The sequence below is a fragment of the Sciurus carolinensis genome, chromosome 2 (genome assembly GCF_902686445.1).
Source record: "Sciurus carolinensis chromosome 2, mSciCar1.2, whole genome shotgun sequence".
In the NCBI taxonomy this organism is placed as follows: domain Eukaryota; kingdom Metazoa; phylum Chordata; class Mammalia; order Rodentia; family Sciuridae; genus Sciurus; species Sciurus carolinensis.
Window position 1 is genome coordinate 170,683,314 of NC_062214.1, and position 23,149 is coordinate 170,706,462.

Consider the following 23,149-nt stretch of genomic DNA (forward strand, 5'->3'; position numbering starts at 1 on the left):
TTCCCACACTTGCCTTCTCTGATGCCATATTCTCTTGCCTAGTGTATTAGTTTGCAGAGCTGCTGTGACAGATTAGCATCAACTAGGAATCTTAAACAACAGAGATTTCTCTCAGAAGGCTGAGATCAAGGTGTCAGTAGAATTGGGTGCTTCTCAGAGATCTGAGGGCAGGAGCCATGCCAGGCCTCCCTCCATGACTCATAGGTGTTCACCATCGCCCTGTGTCTTCACATCATTTCCTTCCATGGGATTGTTCATGTCCACATTTCCTCTTCCTTCAAGGAAATGGGTCAGGTTGATTAGGGCAACCCTAATTACCTTCTTTTAACTTCATTACCCCTGAAAAGACCCTGTCTCCCAATGTGGTCATATGTTGTACAAATAGGGTCATATGGTCAAGGGGTTAGGACTTGGACTTTTACTTTTGTGAGGGGATGCAATTCAGTCTTTCTGGAAACTCCAAAGAGGGGGGCTTTTATTTAGATAATTATGGGCTATTTTCAGGGCCACCCCTGAGGTCTTGAAGTAGCCCTGAAAATAGTCCATAATTATATTTGTCATTTTTTGTGGTACCTGGCATCACATCCCCAGAGTTTTTTGGTTGAACAAAGATGTTTTAAGGTAATTACTGCAAACATGTACTCCTTTTACATAAGGGGGGTAACAAGAGCAGCCAGTGAACTACTGGGCGAATTCATTTACCAAATTCTGTGGCAGTCTCAGTGTGTGACAAGAGTTGGGGAATCTGAGATGTGTGGCCCTGTACAACCTACTTGGAATGTCCAGCATGACATCGTGGCTTAACAGCAGGGCTCCAGAGCTGGTCCGCCTGGTTCAAACCTAGCCCTGCCCCTGCTTCTCTGGTGACCGTAGACAGGTTACTTAATCTATCTGTGATTCTTCCTTCATCTGAACATGGAGCTAATAATAACACCTACCTCACCTGGTTGTTTAGAAGATGAATGAGCCCGTACATATGAAGCATATAGCTTTTTGTCTTATCTGTGGCTGACTTTCGATAAATGTTAGTGACTCTCATTGTTCTGTTTTACAAATTACAAAATGCATCTCTATCTGTTTTCTTCTTTGCCCTGATAACAACCCTGTGGAATAGGAGGAATTAGTCCTTTTTGACAAATTAAGATATCAAGGCTCTAAGGCATTCAGTGAACCATCCTGGGACACACAACGGTGTCCCTGAATTCTATTTCACCATTGAGGATACCTATGGGAAAAGAAAAAGAACTCCAAAAATACAGACTCTTCCTCAGGAAGGTGCACCAAAATGTGGGGATGACCGTGGGCAGAATGAGGGCAACCTCTAGAAGTGAGGCCTCCAGAGCAGAGGAATGGCGGAAGAGGGCGATGAGAGTCTCTGAGAACCTGGCCTCCAGGTCGCTGAATCACAGCTGGCTGAATTTCAGGCCCTCCTTGGCTATTTGATGCCAAAGGTGATCTTCCAGTATAGTGGTTTCCTTGATCAGGTTTGGGGCACTTGGTCACCTTGGATTTCCCAGTCATCTGCTGGCTCTGCCAAGTGGACCTCCATGTGTGGTTTTGTGATATCTTTCCAGTGCTCAACGTTCGGTGTGTGATTTTTTTATTTCCTAGGACTCCACATGATGCTCTCAGAGCCACTACAGTGAAAAATAGTTCCTCCCTCTTCGCAGATGTGTGGTCTTTATGAGGGTCCTTATTGCCTTTTCAAGCATGGTCACCAAAAATAAAACTATCCTGCTACTGACAAAGAAGACAGCATTAATGTGACCATGTATCGTCAACTTGGAATCAGGCAGATTTCTGCAAACTTGACCAATCTTACTAATTTCAATATTTTAAATTCAATTTAAGGTGCTTTAAAAATATTTTTATTATATTCAATTATAGTATTTAACTATGTTCTTTAGTCCTGTGTCTTTTACCCATTAGGTTATAAGCTACCTTACCATGAATAGTAACTTAACTTTGTACCAGGTATCTCAATAAGACCTGGGAAGTAGTAGGTGTTTAATAAATGGTAAATGTTGTTCAATTGAATCCAGTTGATTACTTAGATTGTAAGATGTAATCTAAACCTCTTCTCTGAATAACTAGGAATGACCACACTGAAATGAAATGAAATGTATTGAACTTGGGTGGAAGAATGGAAGTTAATTTAAAAATCCAATATACTTTGTTAAGCATAAAATTACTGCTACTTCCTTTTCCTCCAAATTCAAGTCAGTCTATGAAATTGGACCCTAAAAAATATATATGAGAGTCATCAAATGCCATATGAGAGGACTGCTGTTTTGTTCACGTGTGATTCCTGTTGTTTAAGTGCATGTGATGAGAATGAATGGAAGTGAGGTCTCGTGGAGGAAAAACTTGGGCCCATCTGGAAACTCTTTACCTTCTCCATTGTCTTGCATTAAATTGTGTCTCTCCCAAATTTAGGTGTTAAAGTCCTCACCCCCAGAACCTCAGCAATGACTGTATTTTGGGATAGGGTCTTAAAAGAGGAATATAATTAAAATGAGGCCTTTGGGATGGGCCCTAATCCAATATGACTAGTATCTCTGAAGAAGAAGAGATTTGGACACACAGGGAGATACCAGGGATGCGCACACAGAGGAAAGACCACAGGAGAAGACAGACAGCCATCTGCAAGGCAAGGAGAGAGGCATCAGAAAAAACCAGCCCCGTTCACACCTTGACTTTGACTTCCAGCCTCCAGAACTGTGAGAAATAAAATTCTGTTGTTCATGTCACCCTGTCTGTGAAATTTTGTTAGGGCAGCCCTACCAAACTGGTACAGCCAGCCACTTTCCAGCATTTGCAGAACCCAAGAATTCAAGAAGGTAAAAGAAAGGTAGGGGAGGGCGACGCAACCTTTCCTTGCCTGGAAGAAGTGTTCTAAGTATCACAGTGGACAATGGAAGAATGTGCCAAATCCACCATATCTCTCAGGGCAGCTGTTCCTCAGTTCTGACCCCATGAACTGGAGGCTGAAAAGAGACTGTGGTAGAGCCATTCTTGGAATGTACTCATTCCATGACGTTTCTGTGGGAGCTGGGCCCTCCTGCAACCTCAGCCATTAGCCAAACTACCAGGGTGCTAACAATGCCTCCCACAGAGAATTTTGTTTATGCCCGGCCTTGCTTGAATGTAACGACTTGACCGTATTTTCCAACAAGAGTGCTGAATAATAATGGATAAGAAAAACTAAATTTGAGTTCTCTTTTATACTGTGTAATGGCGCTTCTGTTTTCTTTTTGTTCTTAAGTTCTGTGGAAAACTCATGGGAAGCAAAAGGTTCTATCCGGGGTATTTGACTTCAAATCATTCCACCTCTTTTGTTCTTCCTCTCATCTCTTCCACTATGTTTTTGTCATGTACTCAAGGGCAAGATTAGTAGCAGAGCAGAATTCTGCTTTCAAATTTGAGTGACGTGAATTCTTTATCCAAATTTCAAGAATCAAAACTGTGACTGTGATAGAGCCTGTAATTTGCACTTGTGTGCATTTTACATTGTTAATTTACATTAACCAGTGTAAAAGGCCTAACTAGTATAGCAGTGGGGGAAACGCTGAATGGGAACAAAAAGATTCAATGATTTCTCTTCTTTCTCTTTATTCGAGCGAAGGGTTGGATTTATTTCCACTCTTTGTTAAGGGAAGAAACTTTGACAGGCTTTTCGGGGTCTGAAAACAGCGAACCCTGTCCTGCCTCTGTTGCTGGCCTATCTGAAAAATGCCTCAGAACACAGGTAATGCTGATTTGCTCCGCAAAATAAAATAGGAATTTTTTGGAAATATGAGGAAGAGAGAGAATAGGGTAAGATGTGATGAGAATGATGGCTTGAGGGATGTGACATCCAGATTGGAGGAGTGTGAGATTAGGGACGGTTTGGGTTTGAGCCACTGAAAATGAATGCATTAATAGGAGCCAGGCGTAGTGGCGCATGCCTGTGTTCCCAGCACTCAGGAGGTTGGCAAGTTCAAGGCCAGCCTCAGTAACTTAGTGAGGTCCTAAGCAACTTAGTGAGATCCTGTCTCAAAAAATAAAAATAAAATAAATGCATTAATAGAACTAGAAGACGAGAACAATTAATTGGGGGAAAACCCAGACCAGAGACAAAGCAGTTGTGGATGCTTTGAAATCCCTACTGTGCAGATAACAGAGAGAGAATGTTTCTGTTCAGGTCCCATTTGAGATGTGGGCTATTGATCTTTAGACAGGGCAGGGCAGCAGGAGAAAGGTGAGCAAAGATGATGAAAGTAGTCAGTGTTTGGACAATTAGTCACACAAGAAGGTTTTAGAATGGGAAGTGGTGTTTTCTAACCAGCAAGTGGATTGTTGAACCTCCCCTTCACCACTGGCTGTGCTTTCCTTTTAGTTTGTGCATTTTGTTTTCTTTGATGCAAAAAGATTTTAAGAGAGTGAAGGAGAAACGCCGAGGCAGGCAAGGCTTCTTCTGCCTTCCAGGCACAGGGTTCCAGAACGGTGCTGCTCTGCAGAGGTAAAGGAAAGCAAGGACTTTGATTTGCATGTTGTTTGTTTTGCTCCCATATCAAGTAAAAGTCAGATGGAATATTTCATGGGACCCCTCTCTGGAGGGTCTCCGCAGCCCTTCCTGATCAGCCACGGGAAAGGGTGCAAGAGACAGTGGATGTCTGAGGAGGAAGAGAAAGAGACTGAGACGCACTGTTGGAGATCTCTGCCTCAGACGTGCTAAGGAAGTCATCTCACTGAGTCTTAGGTACCGCCCTTTGATAGAGAATGAATTATTTTCCATTTCATAATAAGGAAACTGAACCTCAGAAAGACTCAGCGAGTAGTTCTCAGAGAGCCACAAAGTGGCAGAGTGCAAGTGTGTGACTCATCAGAAGTGGAAAATTTCCTGCGCTGAGCCTCCTCCCTCCTCCTTTCTGTCTATCTGGAGATGGATATTGCTAACTCTTACTTGGTGGAGCTACAATAACTCAGGGAGGGATAAACAACAACTGACTGAAGTTTATGACCATAATTTAATTCTAGAATTCTAATGGAGATAACATTCAAAGTTATTTTTTATGCTGAGTACAGCAGCTTACACCTGTAATTCCAGAGACTCGGGAGGCTGAGGCAGGAGGATCTTAAGTTTGAATTCAGCCTCAGCAATTGAGCAAGATCTTCAGCAACTTAGAAAGACCCTGTCTCAAAATAAAAAGTGTTAAGAAAGGGTTGGAGATATAGCTTGGTGGTAGAGCACCCCTGGGTTAAATCCCTAGTACTGCAAAAATAAAGTCTGCATTCTGTTTTGCTTTTTTTTTTAAACACAAGTCTAGCAGGGTGGTATATGACTGTGACTATTATCATTGATTTTCTGTTTGTAAATTTAGGGCAAAATCTCTTCAGCGGACATGGTATCCATAACCAACCAGGGCTGAGGTGGGACCAGGAAGATGGGAAGCCGTGCTAGGTCTACCTCTTGCTTCTAAGCATCACTTACTTCACTGGAAACTCAGCTAATACTTCGTGAGTTCCAACAAGGAATCAGGCATCCTGTTCGGGATAGAAAGAGAATTCAGGGCTCTTGCTTTGAGGTGCTCAGCAAGTCTAGAACATGAGCCAAATGCGAGCGCAGCAAAGTCTCCACAATACAAGTGTCCAAGCAGCTTCTTTAGCCCAGCGTGCAGGAGCAAGGAAGCCCTCAGAGAGCACGTGCCTGCAGTGGGCTTGCTGATGGGGAGCGGGGTCTGAGAAGGAGGGGCAGGGCCGCTCAGTGGGTGCACCACCGTGAGGGAAGAGGACGCACCTCGGTAGTCCTTTGGGTGGCCGCAACCCTCATGAGTGGTATGTTCTTCTATCCCCTTTGCCATTTTGTGGCCGAAACCTTACAAAGTTGTTGCTGGGTTTCCTTTGGGGCTCTGCTTTTATTTGTTGTGGTCTGGTGGTTTATTCTGGCAAAATAGCCCACATGGATTTTTACAGCTTGCTCTGTGCTTGGGCATCTTTCCACCCAAGGAACGTGTTTATAAATGCCATCACGTTTTTCTTGAAAATACTGCTGAAAAGAGCAAATGTGTTGGGATGTGCTGTGCGTTTGCGGCGACCAGGCAGCCAGACGCCAGGATTGCCTCTTCCTGGCCGTGTTGTGCCTCAGAATCATTCATTGCTTTGCTCTGTTCCCTAGAACACTTTCTCATCCAGAGTGCTCCTACTCTCTGTTGCCATGTTGGTATCATGCAAGTGACAACCCTTTCAGGCAATCCCTTCTAGGTTTAGTCTCATAATACACTGATAAAAATTTGTCCCATGCCCCAGAAAAACCCCTTTTAATAAACTACCCGTAAGGCTGAATTTACTAAACCAGCTTAGGTGACATATTCTCAAAGGTCTTAGGGTTCATCAGTAATACCTATCTGAATGTTTTAAAATTCATCTTTGCCATGCAAATCCCTTCAAACTAGCCCTTTCCATTTTGGAAAGGAAGACAGACTGACCTGCTCTCCCTCCACCTTCTTTTTACTGGTCATCAGATGAGTCCCTCTTCTCCACTATTTCTGTTATCTCCCTGCCTTGATTTTGATTTCTTTTATTATGTTCCTTACTTTCAAAAACATGTGGTTCAGTGGACACTAGTGGGTTTCTAATTCTTGTTACAGTGTGTGCTCCTTCCTCTATTTGCTTCTCCATAGTTAATCCTGAATGCGGACTGGTAAACTTATACAACAGAGAGAATAGGGAATTACGTTGCTGTACACACTCAGGAGCCTCAGAATTCAGAAACTTTTTGGAGTGTGATGGAGAAGATCTCATTATATGGTGACACTAACCAGCCAAGGGTACTGCTGAAGCCTGTCTGCATTCGACTTGAGGAACAGACCATTTATGGAGGGAGGTTTGCAAAATCTAAGTGACGAAGTGTTGGACATGAGGTTGTTTGAGGGCAAAGAATAATTGGTAGGAGTAGGTTCATCCCACAAAAAGTGCTGCAAGGAAAAAATGTACTTTTCTATGGATCAATTGATTTCAGCAGGTGTAACAGCTGGTGGAGAGAAACAACCAGCTGACTACCGCCCCTAGCCTATTTTCTTCCTTGTCCAATGCATTCAATTTATTGTGAATGTTTTCTCTCCTAATTTGCCATAGTGATTTTTTGAGGACTTGTGGCTGGACTAATTGAATTCACATTCATTATTCTGTTCATCTCATCATTTTTGTGTGTTTTGGCCACAAACTGTTTTACATGTTGGGCATGGTTTAACATTCAATAAGTTAACCTATTTCAATTTCTTGAAGTCCAGTTGTATGTTTTGTGATATTCAGCTAAAGAGTGTCATATGAAAGGAGAGGTTAGCGCTCCCCTTGACAAGAATGGAAGAGGCCCTTGGCCTGATAGCAGGCATTGCCACCTACTTTGTGGTATCTAACCATCGTTTTAATAAAAAAAAAAATAGATCTAAATCTGTGAATGTTCAAGCATCTTTTATAAAATGGCATAGTACTTGCCTATAATCTATGCACATTCTCCTGTCTACTTTCAGTCAGTTCTAATTACTTATGATACCTAATACAATGTAAAGACTCTGTGAGTAGTTGTTACACTGTATTGTTTAGTGAATAATAACAAGGAAAAAAGTCTGTGCATGTTCAGTCCATATGCAATTTTTGAAGTATTTTTTCATCCTCAATTGATTGAATCCATTTGTGTGCAACTCGTGGATGGGGAATTCTGACCAACAGGATTATGAACTTTGAAGGTAATAAATGTAATGCATACATCAAAAAAAAAATACTAGGCTAAAGAAAATATAGCAAAGACCCTTCTCCCTGAGTCCCCATTCCTGGCCGTTCTGCTCCAGCCAGGTGGGGCAGGGGACAGGTGTCCCTCCTGGTCTAAGATTTGGGTCTGTCCTCAGAATAGAAGTTCAGGGGCCAAGTGGAGGTTCAAAGCATCATTTGAAGAAGCAAGAGGTGGATCACAGTATTTCCTTGCCAGCTTCATTTGGGACCTCTGATGAGGCACACCTGACCCCGCCCACCTGTGATCCCCACCTGTGAGGTCTCAGGGTGAACCTGGAGAGTCCCTTTCCTGCAAAGTTAATAGATTTATACTGGTTAACAATCATATCCTCATTAGGAAGGCAAGATTGTAATTCAAAAAAATCTAAATATTTTGCTGGATAGATTGTTACATGGAAGGGGGTGGTTGCCAATCTATTGTACATGTAATTCAAAATTTTTCAGTTATAAAAATAAAACATAAGCATGATAACAATGCTCGCATAGTACAAAAGGTAAAGTAAAATCTTCTTTCTCTTCCCCTAAATCCAAACTCTCTTTTTCTTAAGAGTTGAGAGTTAACCTGTTAAGAGTTTCTTCTTAGTCTAAAAATTTCTGCACATAAAATTTGTCTGTGAATTTGAGTATGCATACATATTTGTCCATTCTAAACAAAGCCACATTTGCTGACAGTGTTACCTACTATTGCTGGGTAGCAAGTTACCACAAATGTCAAAGCTTAAAACCATATGTGTGTCATGTCCCCATTGGTTGTGGGTCAGCAGTCTGGGCCTGGCTTACCTGAACCTTCTCCTTCAATGTCTGTGAAGGCACACATGAGGTGCCCACAATCAAGTCCCATCTGAAAGCTCAGCTGGGAAGGACCTACGTTCCAGCCCACCGATACAGTTGTTGGCAGGACTCAGTTCCCTCAGGGCTGTTGGACTGTGGGCTCAGGTCCTTGGTCACTGTTCCTGATGCCCCTCAGTTCCTCCAAATGGGAATCCATCATGTCAGCCTGCTTCATCAGGACAGGAAGGGAGCGTCTGCTAGCTGGGTGGAAGTTGCCATCCTATGTAATGCCATTTTAGAGGGGACATCACATCTCATTTGTCATATTCTTTTGCTTAGGAACAAGTTGTGGGGCCCCTACAATTAGGGGTAGGGTATTATACAAGGGCAGAAACACGAGGAGATGGGGATCAGTGGAGATATTGTGGATTCTGTCCTCCACGCTATCTGAACCTTGAATATTAATAGAGTCGGTACTTCCACAGGGCAGTATCCTGAGGAGGAAGGTTCTCCCTGTGCCAGATAACACCTTTTGATCTTATGGCTGTATCCTTCCCTACCTCATCTGTGGTTATTATGATCAAAACTTTAGGGCAAATCACTGCTATAATAGTATCCTTATCCCAGAAATTTAATTAACTGCCAACATGAAAGTAGGGCCGATTGTATACCATGGGTAAACAAAAACATTATCACCAGAAGAAATGGGCCAGAATGTGCAAACTGTGAGAGCCAATGTTAACTAGCTGGGGGTGAGAGTTGGGTATTGAGCAGCCTGAACAGTGGGGGCATTGATCAGCGACCGGCCCATTGGAGCCCCTGCCTAGAAGGTCTCACTGTGCCTGTATTAACCCACCAGCTGCTGAACAGCAGAGCAGAATGGTGATCACAGAGAACCCTGGAAGGTTACTATTGACCAACCATTAAAGATAGTGACTTATGGCTTTTTATGTAAAGATGCAAAAGATATTTAGGATGATTGACTCACAGCTATTTATTGAGCACCTACTGTGTGCTAGTTCCTGTTTTAGTGGCTAGACTAACTGGGAGTGAACAAAGCAATCAAGGGCAGAATTGGAATGGCAGTGCTTAATTTCTGTGGTATGAACGTGTCCAATAATCTATTTAACCCAAAACTAAGGACAAGGACTTACCTGAAACTGGCAGTCTCTACCTGATGGACCTACAGCAACCAAGTACAGAGGCATAGAACCCAAGGCGGGGAATGCAGGGGTGGTGTCCAGCATCATACAGAGGGCTCCTTGGAGCATTGCAGTCATCTGTGTTTACACTCATTTTGAAATAAAAGAATGGTATTCTCTCCTCTGCCCGGGAAGACTGCAGATTTTGCAGCTAGCTGAAGCCTTTGCTGTTGTCGTTTTTACCCATCTCAACTTCTGCCTTACTGTTTATGGGGTTGGCTCAAGATATAAACAAAAGACGGAATACCATAGGGACAAATATCTAAATATATATAAATTAAGTCAATGAAATGTATCCTGTCCCCCACCTTGACCAATGTACCTTTATAGTGACCTGCAGGCTGATTTGAACTTAGAATCCAAGGCCAGAGCCAGCTCATGGGATGGGAGGGAGTCTGCATTCTACTCTCCTGCCCCAGCTCTTTCATGAAGTATCTGACCCAATGACCCAGACTCTATGTCCAGGCACCACCCAAAGATCCCTCAAGCAACTGCTCTTTGGACCCCCTTGAGTGGCAGAGCATTGCATGGTTTGCCCTCAGGAAGCTGCACTCAGGACCTGGGGTGGACATGGAATCCTGTTAGCAGAGGATCCCAGGGTCCTGTGTCCCAGAGCATGGTCCAGAAGTGCTGTGCAGCCCAATAGCCACATGCTGGCTGGAGAGCACTTGTTGAGAGGTATACTAAATGTAAAGTGCCCACTGGATTTTGAAACCTCCATAAATATTTTTCTATTGATTATGTGCTGAAATTAAAGCATTTTTGATGCATGGGGTTAAATAAAATATATTACCAAATTAATTTTACCTAGTTCTTTCTTTCTAATGTAGCTACTAACAACTTTAAAATTCTAGATGCTACTTTCATTTGTGGCTCCCACAATATTCTGTGGGGCAGGGCTGGTCTAGAAGCAGGAGGAATGACCCTGCTGGGGAACATCCCCTAGTGCCCTGAGCTCCTTGTCCTGTGAGGGGCACCAGTCTGAGCAGAGCCCTCAAAAGCACAGGGTCGCAGGCAGGAGCTGTTTGCACCCTGACAGGGGGTGCTTTCTCTTTAAGGTCCTAATTTAATTGATCTCTTTCCTTCTTGGGGCTAAATGACCTTCAAATACCTCTCTTCTTGCTCACCTGTGATTTTACCTGAGGCAAGAAGATAGTTGTCCCCACCATGCTTCCCCTGGCCGTCACCAATTTTGAATCAATATATATGAGGCACAGAAAGTAAAATTGTTTTGGTTTAATAGTTATCTTTTGAGAAGTTGTTATTCTTTGGATAAGACAGAATCAAATCTCAAAGGCACCAATTCTCTCCCCTTCTCTGCCTTCAGTTTGGAGAACACATTTATCTTTGTGGATCAGGAATGCTGTTTTGGATCCAGAGGGTGAAAAATTTGCTATATGTATTGGGGTTAATGTCAGCTCAGTTGAATTACAGTACAGATGCTCTCTAAGAAGATATTTACTTTAATCTCTAGAGAAGGAAACTGTAGACAATCCCTTCTGACTTGCTTAAGAAATTCATGTTTATGGTATGTTGCTTTCTAATGCCTTTAAGAATCTACAATGAATCAAAATGCAGTCTATAAAAAAATTTTTAAAAATGATAATTTTTTAAAAAAAGAATCTACGATGTCTGTTTTAGATGTAGCTTCAGAGCAACAGAGACAATGGCTTACTTAGGGAGACTGTGCCTCTTGCTCCTGAATGAATTTGATCCAGGCTTACAAGTAGGAAGGATAAATGATTTAGATGTCTGGACTCTGTTTCTTGCTTCTTCCTGTGGCAGAGACTGGTTAATTGTTAATAAGACTTTTTCCTCCTGGACATTTAGCTAGATTACATTTCCCAGTCTCCTTTGTGGTTAGGTGTGGCCATGTGACTGTGACCGGCCAATGGGGTGTTGGTGGAAATGTTGTATTCTTGATCCCACAATCATCTAGCCATACACCTTGTTTTCCCCCTGCTTATGGGATGCAGAAGGTTCAGAGGCACATGGATATCACCTGGGAGCTCATTAGAAGTGCAGAACCTCTGACCTCACCCTAGACCAAAAGAATGAGAATCTACTTTAACAGGACTCCCAGGTGATCCTATGTATGTTGATTTTTGAGAAATCAAAGATGACAGAGCTACCAGGTGGAAGGAGAGTGGGTCACTGCCCTGTGGCTGGGAAGAGAGCCACCCAGGAGAGGTGTCTCTAAGAGCAGCCAACTTGGATTGATACATAAACAAGAAATCAATTTTTTTAATCATTGTTAAGCCACTGAGATTTAGGGAGTGTTACAGCAGTTAGCTTTCTCTGGATGCTGTGCTCACACAGTATTTGAAGGATATTGATCATCTGTGATATATCCCTTTCTTACCATTAGATTCTGCCCCAAAGGATTATATTTTACCCCAATATCCAAACAAATCAGTAAAGACCAAAAGTAGACCTTGTACATGATATTCATGAAGCCTTGTGAATGGAGTTCAGAAATCACAAACATTCCCAAGTGTTGATGGGAAATTTGCATTCACTCCATGAATGGTTTGTGAATTTCCCTATCTCTCCTGTCTTTCCATCCTTTTCTTCTTCAGCAGCCTCCTTTGTTTCTCAGTAGCAGTAAGATTAAGAGGGGAAACTCCCAATGTTTCTGTGAATGGGAAGAGGTCACTCATTCAAATGATCCCTATGAAAACCAAATCAAAAGTGCAAAGGTAAGCTTGTAAGTTTTCATCTCTCTTAACTTCATTTTCTTACTGCCATTTAAATATCTGTTATTTAGGTCAACATTAATTTCTGTAGCTTAATTGTACAAGTTAAAATGGTAAAAATCCCTCCTTGTTATCACAGGAAGATGATTATATATTTATCTATTCATCCATTCATTCCTAGTATGCAGAACAGTCCAACCAGGAGCAATTTGTTGCTCCTGTGATAGGTACAGAGAGTCCTTGGAGACCAGCCTGTAAGGTGTTAACAAGAGATTTACCGATTTCCCCACTACGGATCAAGAGTTGCAAGATATTAGTATGGTGGATGAGTTTATTGGGTGTGTATTTGATGTCTGGCTGTGCATGCTGTCTCCAATAATAGCTGTCGGTGTTGAACTGAGAACTAGGGGATTTTTCCCTATTTTTATTAGTTCATTTTAGTTGCACATAATGGTGGGATGTGTTGTTACATATTCACACATGCATACAATATAGTGATATAATTTGGTCATTATCACTTCCCTCTTCCCACCCCTTGGTCCCTTTCCTCTACTGATCTCCCTTTGATTTTCATTAGATCCCTGCCCCTCCCCACTTTCTTTTCCTTTTTTCTCTCTAGCTTCTGTGTCTGAGAGGAAACATATAACCTTTGACCTTCTGTAGGCCTATTTCACATAACATAATGATCTCAGGTTCCATCCACTTTCCTGCAACTGACATAATTTCATTTTTCTTTATCACGGAATTAAACTCCATTGCTTATACCTACTACATTTTCTTTATGCATTCATCTGTTGATGGACACCTTGTCTGTAGAACCAGTTTTATAACTTTCATCAGAATTCTCTATATGGAGGCATTTTTAAGAAATTTTGATAATTTTTGATTTTTGGCTTAAATTATAAGCAAAATTATTAAGCTACTACTTTGTTAAACCTCTTTGTTTTCCTTAGACCTTTACACACAAACACACACACACACACACACACACACACACATGTAAACATGCCAAAGAGGAGCAAAAGAAGAAAAATGAAGAGAAGTTAAAGGGATTGTGTGTGTTATGCATCTCCATATGTAAGACTGCACACACCCACACACACCTGTGATTGTGCCTGGATACACAAATTCCATCAATTTCTTTCCTCTTTGTTTCCAACTAGTCATGTGCAAAGAAATGGTGGGCTGGGGAGATAGCTCAGCTGGTAGAGTGCTTGCCTCATAAGCACAAGGCCCTGAGTTCGATCCCCAGTACCGCAAAAAAAAAAAAAACAAAGAAATGGTCATTTCCATTTGTTGTAAAAATTTAAGAAGAATGTCATGTGAACCACCCTTGTGGTAGAGAAAAGAGGATTCTTTGAAGCTTTTGCAGTTGATCTCTACTAGTAATTAACATGCTTTTCCCAACTAGAGGGACTGTCAAAATGTTGAAAAGATCAGGCACCACTGTGATAGAGGTTTTACCAAATACTAATTTTCCTAAAGTACCTTGTGGGTATTTGTGCTCAGAATTTTTTTAAAGGAGCTAGATGGTGGTCTTCTACTGAGGTAAGAGAAGGAGTCACTTGTCTCCTCCCTGGTGTCTATGGGAAAGTTTGATAGATGATAGCACATCTTTCTGTCCGTGTCGTTATCTTTAATGGTAGGGGACAAGAAACAGTAAATAATACCACAAATGTGAGTCCAGTTAGCTCGACCTTTCATATTAAAATATAAATAATTAACAAATGCTTTTCATGCATTTTCTTATTTAATCCTTGCACAAGTCTATGTGCTAGGTATTATTATTATTAGTATACTATTTTGTGGAGGAGACTGAGGCACAGAAAAATTAAGCAACCTGCCCAGTATCTCTTAGGATTCTCACCCAGGTCACCTGGCGCCAGAAGCTAGTCTCTTAACCACCCTGCTCCACTGCAGTGTTGTGACCATTCCCTAAGGTAGTGCTGTGTTTTGTGATTCTGGGTCTGACTCACTCATTGAAATATGGAAGCTTCATAAAGATTCAGACTGCTGGGAGATAGGAAAATGGCTCATTGGCAGGGTGGGACTTCCAAGGAAATCAATCTCATTCCTTTCCTAATGGGCTGTGCTAGTTTGCAAAAATCAAGAACTGTGATGATTTAAGATGCATTTGAACTCTTTTAGATTTCCATAGAACCTCACTCAGCAGTCCTTTTGAGATGATGTCATAGTTCTTTTGTGTAAGCTGGTAATGCCTTCCAAGGGAGAAAGCCAGGTATTTTACAAATGCTATCTTATCCTTATAACACCCTTGAGGCTTAGCAAATGGTCTTTAGTTGCCATTTGGGGGGTTGTAAAAATTAGGTTGTGGTTTTAAAATTTTATTTTTATACCATTGAGAACTAGTACATACACTCATATGCATATATTATATATATTTTTTCTATGTATTGTTACATATACAGACATATATACAAAAATTTCAGGAAACAGTACTTAACTCTTCTGTATATAATATCCTCTGGTATCATGCATTTTGTTCCAAGAAGAGTGCTGGTTGTGACCCACAAAACTGACCTCATTACCTACTAACAGGATAGAACAAGGTACTGAGGGATCACCCAGCCTTAACAGGTGTCAGTCAGCTGATGTTTTGTTGCTTCCCTTCACATATTTTGCAATTGCAAAGGTTATTGCACTTCAACTTTTTAACTATCTGAGGAGTTAGCAATTTGGCATTCGATCTGGCAGTGTGTCCTCAAGTCCCTTTCATACACTCAGTGGATTTTTATCAAGTGTCAGTGATGTGCCTGGAACTGGCATGATAGCAGTGTCCCAAATAGAGTCACTCCACTTGAGGACCTGCCTGTCGAGTTGTGGGGAGAGGGGGTGCTAGCAAGAATACAATGCTTGGGACCAGAACTGTTTCAGATTTAGGAATATTTGTATAGACATTACCAGTTGAGCCTCGCTAGTCCAAAAATGATCTGAAATCTGAAATGCTCCAAAATCTGAAACTTTTTGAGCAGGAAGGGCAGTAAGTGTTTCTGGAAAAAAAAAAAAAAGAATAATAAAGTAAGCTGAGCTATGGTGACATTTCAATAGCAGACAGGAACTATCTTCCCAGGTCTGTTATGTCAGACTCCAAATCAGTGTCTCTCAACCACAGTGAGGTTGCAATATCTAGAAACAATTCCACAACATCTGGAAATTCCACAATATCTGGAGACATTTGTGATTGTCACACCTTGAACAGAGGGTGGTCCTCTCATCTAGTGCATAGAGTCTATTTTCTACAATGTTCAAGATAGCTGCCCACACTGGAGTTACCTGGTTCAGGTGTCAATGGTGCCAAAGTGAAGAAATTCTACTCCAGAGTCACACTGCCTGGGGCTTCAGTAGACGTCCCCAAATGGGCATGGGACCCACTTTCCCCTGTGATCCCCTTTTCTGGCCCAGAAGAGCCTATGTTATGACCTGTTTTAAAAAACAGAATTTTTTTTTCTGCAGAGCATCAGCAATAATAACAAGATCAAGATCGCGTCTCCATGTTTTGTCTTGCCAAGGGTACTCACTGATAAAATGTGTACTTGAGGAGAGACCTATCATGACATGATGTCTTTTTTCCATGACACATTTTTTTCAATCCTCCTCCATTAACCTTGTCACTTGAATGGGTGATGGATGTTTCCATAGGAGCTGTCTATCTACTCTTTGGGCCTGACTCATTAATTTTATTTAAAAATGCTAAAATACCCCCAGATCTTTGAATCAAAATTACCTATTGGTACCCTCCTGTCCATTTCTCCCAACAGAATACTTATATTGAAACAGCCTCACTCCTCTCTCTTTTCATGGCTATGGCTCCAAAAGAAGATGGAAGACTTACTTCTTTTTTCTTGAAAACACTTCATACTTCTCTCTTTTGGAGCTTCTTGATAATTGGTCCTCAGCTGCCAGGATCTTCCATCCACAGAGTGATTGGAGAGGCTGCTCGAGCCATCTGTAAGAAGAAAATACTTTTAAGAGTTGGAGAGCCACAGCATCTTGCCCCAAGCAAAGAGCATGCTAAGCAGACTCCTTTCTTGCCCCCAGTGTATAGGGCCAGGGAGAGGGCAGTATGGTGGCTTCTCCCTGGGGAAGGCACTTCAGCCCTGCGTGCCTCTGCATGTCTGTGTCTCTTTGAGTCAAGCCTGGGCAGGACTTTACACAGGCTGATGCCAATCAAATGTCCTGGTCTTCTGCATTTCTTGGAAACAGGCTCTAAAGCCTCCCAGACACAGGCGGGGAGTTCAAGAGTGTTTGGGAAGTAAACTTGGGAAGGGATCTCAGAAAAATATTATTTTTGTTTGAAATTCCCCAGAATATCCCATGTAATTCGACTCTTGAGGTTACCTGGGAGCATGTCACCCTTAAAGCCTTGAGTGGACTTGGTCAGAGTGGTGGACTTTCCAAGAAGGCTGGTATCCCGGTCTTCACCCCTCCTGCAGGTCAGAATTCCTCCCAGCTACTCACAGATCAGGAGTGACTGCCACCTGGGATTTGGCTTCAGGTGACCCACCTCCCCATATACCCTCCAGAGCCAATCAACTATGTGACAAAATGACTGAGTCTGAAGGTCACAGTGCTATCAGAAGCTGGCAGCCTTAGCTTCTGGTAGCTCTTGCAGAGACACTTGTGCAGAACAGACCAGGATTCCCTCCTCTGCCTGTGAAATGGAAAGGGCTGCAGGGTGTTCAGTCGCTGCACAGAAAGCAGAGCAGTCGGGGCGGTCCAGGCAGCTGTGTTCTGCAGGGGCCGCATGGAGCCCTTGGTGTGCCCTCCCTCGTAGGGCTCCAGTGTGCTGGTGGAGGCTCTGGGCTGGGTGTCAGGGAATGGCGGGTCACCACACAGAACTTCTGTGTTCCAGCGATTACTGAATGTAATCACACCCCAAATAATTCTGTTTGCCAATTTCAAGACATACACTTGCAACTCTTATATTCGTGTGAAATATAATAGCAGACGGATGAAGAAGCAAAATGAGGCAAGAGAGCATCTCTCTCCACTCGCCATGACTTTAAGGTTTCAATCAGTCATGCTTATGTGTCATGGCTTCTAGGCCAGCCCTCAACTTTTGCTTTCTCTAGAGGCAAAGTAGAACGGTTGTCACCTGCTGTATCTGTAATGACTTGCTTCATTCATTGATGTGTTCAATAAAACTTTATTGAGCGCCTACTATGTTCTAGGCATGGGGCTGGGCTGGCCCTGTGGGAAATGTCAGGATGAAATAAACACATTCCTCCTCTCAGGTAAAGTTGAGTGCACTCGGGAAGACGTGGCATTGGCCTAGGAGACTGCACGCCATCCCAGTAAACGGCGGGGTTGAGATCAAACCAGGCAGTGTACCCATGAATGCTCCAGCCCTGGGGACTACATTAGCAGTTCCTTAGGGGTGGAGACCATGTCCAGGTGTCTCTAGATTCCCAGGGCCACTGCAGGACCTGGCGTCTGGTGTGCCTTCTCAGAATCAGCTGAAATGCCATAGCGGTATCCAGGAGAGGGCAGGGGAAGGGGAGAGGAAAGGAGTTGGGGAAACTGACCTAGGAAGATGGACAGTGCTGGCCACACTCTTCTCAAATCTGGTAGTGAAGGGAGTCTCAGCCCAGATGGTTTGGGCACATGCGTCTACAGGTTGATGACATGAAGTGTCACTTGCAGATGCCCTTCCTTCTCCTCTTCTCCACCCATCCCAGAATTTTTGGAAGGATGGTAGAATTCTGTGGAAGGAATTTTCATTTAAAAACAAAGACAATAAATTCCAGGTAGCAAGGTCCTCACTTTGGTCAGACTGAGGCAGAATTTGTGTGGGATCCTGTGGCAGTAAGGTAAATCCATTGTCTTCAGGCAGTTTTGTTGGGTTCGGGAGAAGCATGCATTTGGGAGAACTGTATTTGGGAATCCAAATATATGATATGTTGTCCCTTCTCCCACCTCCCATTGGGAGAGATGAGCCAGGCATGTTCCCTCCATGTGCTTTGGGTGTCTCTCAAGAAGACAGCCAAGAGCAGGACCTGCAGACCTGCTCTGGGGCCTTCAGAGTAAGGGGCAAGACCATAGAACTAGATGGCAACTCAAGGGGCCAGGATTCCAGTCTGCACGGGAGCCAGCTAAGGACATGGCTGGGACCACTGTGCTGTCTCCTGTTTCTCCCGGCATGCCTTTGCCCACATAATAGCCTCTTTCTTTGCTGCCAAAAAAAAGAGCAAAGAGCAATCCTGAAGATTTCTGAAAATTCAGATAGCTGGAAGGGAGGGAGGAGGCTGGGAGAGAGCAAGCTTAGGGCCACGAACATGACAAGTTAATGAAAATATTTGAATCTGCCTGAATAGAAAGATTATTTTAAGCCAGAAGAGGCTTAAAATATAAAGTGCACTAATTTTATCTGTCTCAGTCCACTTTTACACACACACACACACACACACACACACACACACACACGGGCACACACTTGCTCACACATACATGCATGTAACTATATAACCTTCATTTAGATCAAGATATAAAGTATTCCACTGCCTGGGAATTCCCTGGGCCCCTTTCCAGTTAGTATCTCCCCAAGATAACTGTTACTCTGCCTTCCATTACCATTGACCTGTTTTGCCTATCTTGAACTTGGCTTACAGGAAGTCAGGCAACACATACTCTGTATAGGCTCTGAATTTTTCCCCCTCAACATTATTTTTATTGAAATTTATTCAAGTCATTGCACGTATCAATAATTTTTTTCCTTTTATGCTGTGTATAATTCCATAGTATGAATAAAACAAAATTTGTTTATCCATTCGTTAATTTCTGATTTCTGATTCTCTTGAATGAAACTACTGTGAACACTCCCGTGCATGGCTTGTGAAGGTATCTCTACAGGTGGCATGACAGGTTCGTATCAGCAGGCCTGCACGTAGCCTCCACCTGACCTGTTCTGATCTTCTGTCCAGGGCTAGCATCATGCACAGGATCTCAGTGCACGGGAGGTTGGAAGGGTCCTCTGTGAGCAGGGTAAGCAGATGGTTTGGGCAGAACAGGATCCTGGGAAGATCTCAAAGGACACACGGTGCCGCCACATGTAGATCCAGGGAAGCTACTGTGGAAATGATTTTAAAAGATCCAAGTAAAGGGGAGGAGATGGGTCAGTCTAAGAAACTGAACAACTTTCAGTCTTGCTTCCTTCTCTTGTCCTCTAACACAGTACAGAATAATTGACCTTGGATAAACCACAGAATCTCTTAGATCCTATTTTTTCATTTGTAAAACAAAAAGTCTGGAAGGGGCAATTCCTACATGGCCTTTGAGTTTTCATCATCTTGTAAGTGTATTGATAATACTTAGTTGTCAATTACCAATTCTAGTGATAAGAGGAAAATCATATAATGATTACCAAGAAAAGCCCATGGTTTCTTCATTTTGTTATCTTTGTAGCCACCACTATATGTGAAGAGAATATGAAAATGAAATACAGTTGTCCTTCAGTATCCCTGGGGATTGGTTCCAGGGCCCTCAAAGGATATCAAAATCCCTTATATGAAATGGCCTTGGATTTGCATACAGTCTCTGAATGTCCTCTTGTATACTCTAAGTCATTTCTAGACTATTGTACCCAATACAATATAAATGTTTTATAAATAATTATACATATTGTTCAGAGAACAATGACAAGGGAAAACCTATTCATGTTCATTATAAATGCAATTTTTAAAAAAACTATTCTCCATCTGACGTTGGTTGAATCCTCAGATGCAGAACCCACAGACACAGGGCCAACTGTATACCTTTCTTAGGACTTCCTCACAGGACCCATCTAGCCAGGCAAATTGGTCCTTCATGGGCAGTGGCTGGGCCTCTTCTCCCCACTTTTCACACCCACCAGAGCGCCTTCCTCCATAGGTGCTAGTCCATTTTCTCCCTGACTCTCACATCTTGAGCCACTGTACCCCACTGGTCTGTAAGCTACTCTATATCACTTACTGGAAACCAGATCTCAGGATACACACAGGTTAGGGGACCATTTTTATTCATTTGCTCACAAATTAACTCCAATTATGGCCCCTGCAGCCAGCATGGTACCCACTGAGCTATCCCTGACCCACTTCCCGATGTTTGTCAGTGACCATACCACCCAACTCCTGCCCACACTCAGAGGCGGCACAGTCCTTACTCTCCTTTCTTGGGTCAAATCATCAAAAACAGTCAGTAGTCCTCAGGGGACACTCTTACATATGGTTGCTTCTCCCCTCGCCTTTCAGCTCAAGGACTGGAGGAAACAGTTCAACCCCAGCCTTTCTGATGCCCACTAGGGACTGTGAAATGACCTTCCCACTGAGATGGGAGCAGGCTCTGGAGAAGTAAGGTGGCACCTTTGGAGGTTGCTATTCACATGTAACTGGGGGGAGGCCACACTTGAGGAACCTCAGAAGGCTTTCTCCAAGGGACCTCAGTCTCCTGCAGGAGGGGTGCCCCCATCCCCTCAGACAGTCCCAGCCTGAAAATAGGTGCATTACCAGAGACCAGTCATTCCTGACCTCCTCCTACTCTGAGCAGTTCTATGCCTGAGTTCCAGTTTATTCTTTCTTTTTAAGAGATACACTAAAATATCTTTGCAACTTGTATTTATTATTTGCTGAAGTTTATCTCTTAATAAAGAATCATATTTATGTTAAAGTCAGGGGCAGGTCTGTTTGTCTTTCTGTTCTTGTTTCCTAGATTGATATCTGCTACATACAAAGTATTTCACGAAAATCCTTCACGGCGAATAAAAAGTGGGAAATAAGTTTTGCCAAAAGTTCCCCTTAAGGTGAAGTGCTGCTGGCGCAGTACTGCCACCTAGTGACTAATCACCTAAATTGCAGGGTAGTGGAATATGGAACAGATTAGGGTATGGATGGGAAACATCTCAGTGATTCCACAGAGCGCTGTAAGTGGAGGAAGAGTTGATATTATCTCATGTTGAGCAAAGTACCTCCCTTAGGTTTGTTAATATCTGTAAATACAGTCCTTAGGCATTTATGTACCACATTTTAGACCATGGGATCCAGTATTTCGGATCTAGTGAAATGAAACAAAGCTTGTTTTTAACACATTATCAGAAAATCAAAACAGATATTTAACCCAAGACTGCTCTTTGGAGAAGTAAGAAACTGCATTGAAACATAGAAATAGACAAATGAGCCCCTGCCCAAATGAACCAATTATTCCAAAAGTTACAAGCAAAGATTGTTTTCTTCTGTTATGCTAGTTTATTCCTTTGCTCCTTCTTTGTGGCTGAAATGTATGCTTCATTTGCTTATGAGTGAGATGAGTGGTGGGATCTACTAGGATTCCTAAAATTCAGCTGACTTGGCTAAAGATAGTTATCAGGTTAGATTTCATGTTTCAACAGTTTCTACCCAGTCATTCTGGTTTGGCAAGCACTGATCAGTTTATAATGGTACCTGCCACTTGGTAAGTCCAGTGTTTGTTAAATTAGCAGATATTCCCAACAGGTACTGGCAGCAGTGCTACTGATTAGCTGTAATAAATTCCCAAGACAGGGACAGGAAAGGTGAACCTTCTCTGAGTTCCTGCTATGGGTCTTGCATGACAGTCACAAAGGAAGTAGAGAATACTAACATTTGTACTGACCTCTGCCAGTATCAATTTTATGTGACCTAAATGTCCCCCACCCCCATCATACTGTTAACTCCGTGTTTGAAAGGACTAGTCTTTGAGATTATTTGTGACTTGAGTCAGCTCAAATAACTGGGCTTCTCCAAATGTGGTCCCTAAACTGGTGGGGTTGAGATCACCTGGAAACATGTTAGAAATGCACATTCTTGGATTCCACCCCAACCTACTGAATCAAAAGTTTTGGAGAAAAGGGCAGCAGTCAGTGTTTTAAAAATGATTCTGCTGCACGTTAAAGTTGGAGAACCACTTCCATAAAAGCACAGATCCAATGCCACTATCAGAACACAACTCATTTTGATGGGTCAGGTGCTTTCTTTGTTGGTTCTCCTGCAGATCATTTCTACTGACACTTACTTGGATTTTTAGGATTATAAGTGGGAAACTAATAGGAATTTAAGGAGGAAGTTGGGTGTTTAGTGGTAGAAGAATCAGAAGCCAGTTAGTCAACTTTCTGTCACTATAACAAAATACCTGAGGTAGTTAAAAAGAGAAAAAGTTTATTTTGGCTCACAGTTTTAGAGTGAGAGTGCCAGATGGCATTGGCAATGGCAAGGAGTGTGTGACAGGAAACTGTTCCCCCTCATGACCAGGAAACACGATAAAGAAGAAGGGACCAGCTTCCACAATCCTCTTCAAGGCATACCCCAGTGATCTAAGAACCTCTTATTAGACACCCACCTCCTAAAAATTCCACCACCTCCCTTCCTCAGGACTGACCCTTTATACTGGGACTAGGAGTGGGGAGCATTCAAGATCCAAACTTTAGCACCATTCTTGTGTGTGTGCCGCCAAGTACTACAGCAATCTGTTGAAACTTGAGTGCATTCCATCTCTACTACATCTCAGCTGCCATTTGAGTTGTAACACTAAAGTAGCAGATGTGTCCCCAAGCGAATGGAATCTTTACCACCAGAAATCTTGAATTGGACTAGACAAAGACACTTCCCCATAGAGCAGCTCCTGTGTGCATTGACTTTAAGAGGTGCTTAATCAATATTGGTTTAATTGAATAGAATGGGAAGTGGATGGCTTACTCTAAAGACT

The 23,149-nt window shown here is 42.6% G+C and overlaps 1 protein-coding gene and 1 pseudogene across 5 annotated transcripts in view; both read left to right on the forward strand.

Annotated features, from left to right (window-relative positions):
- Positions 1 to 23,149, forward strand: part of Rgs6 (regulator of G protein signaling 6) — a 567,125-nt gene that overhangs the window by 187,359 nt on the left and 356,617 nt on the right. The gene's annotated exons all lie outside the window — the stretch shown is intronic.
- LOC124978542 (uncharacterized) lies at positions 7,301 to 7,409 on the forward strand (annotated as a pseudogene).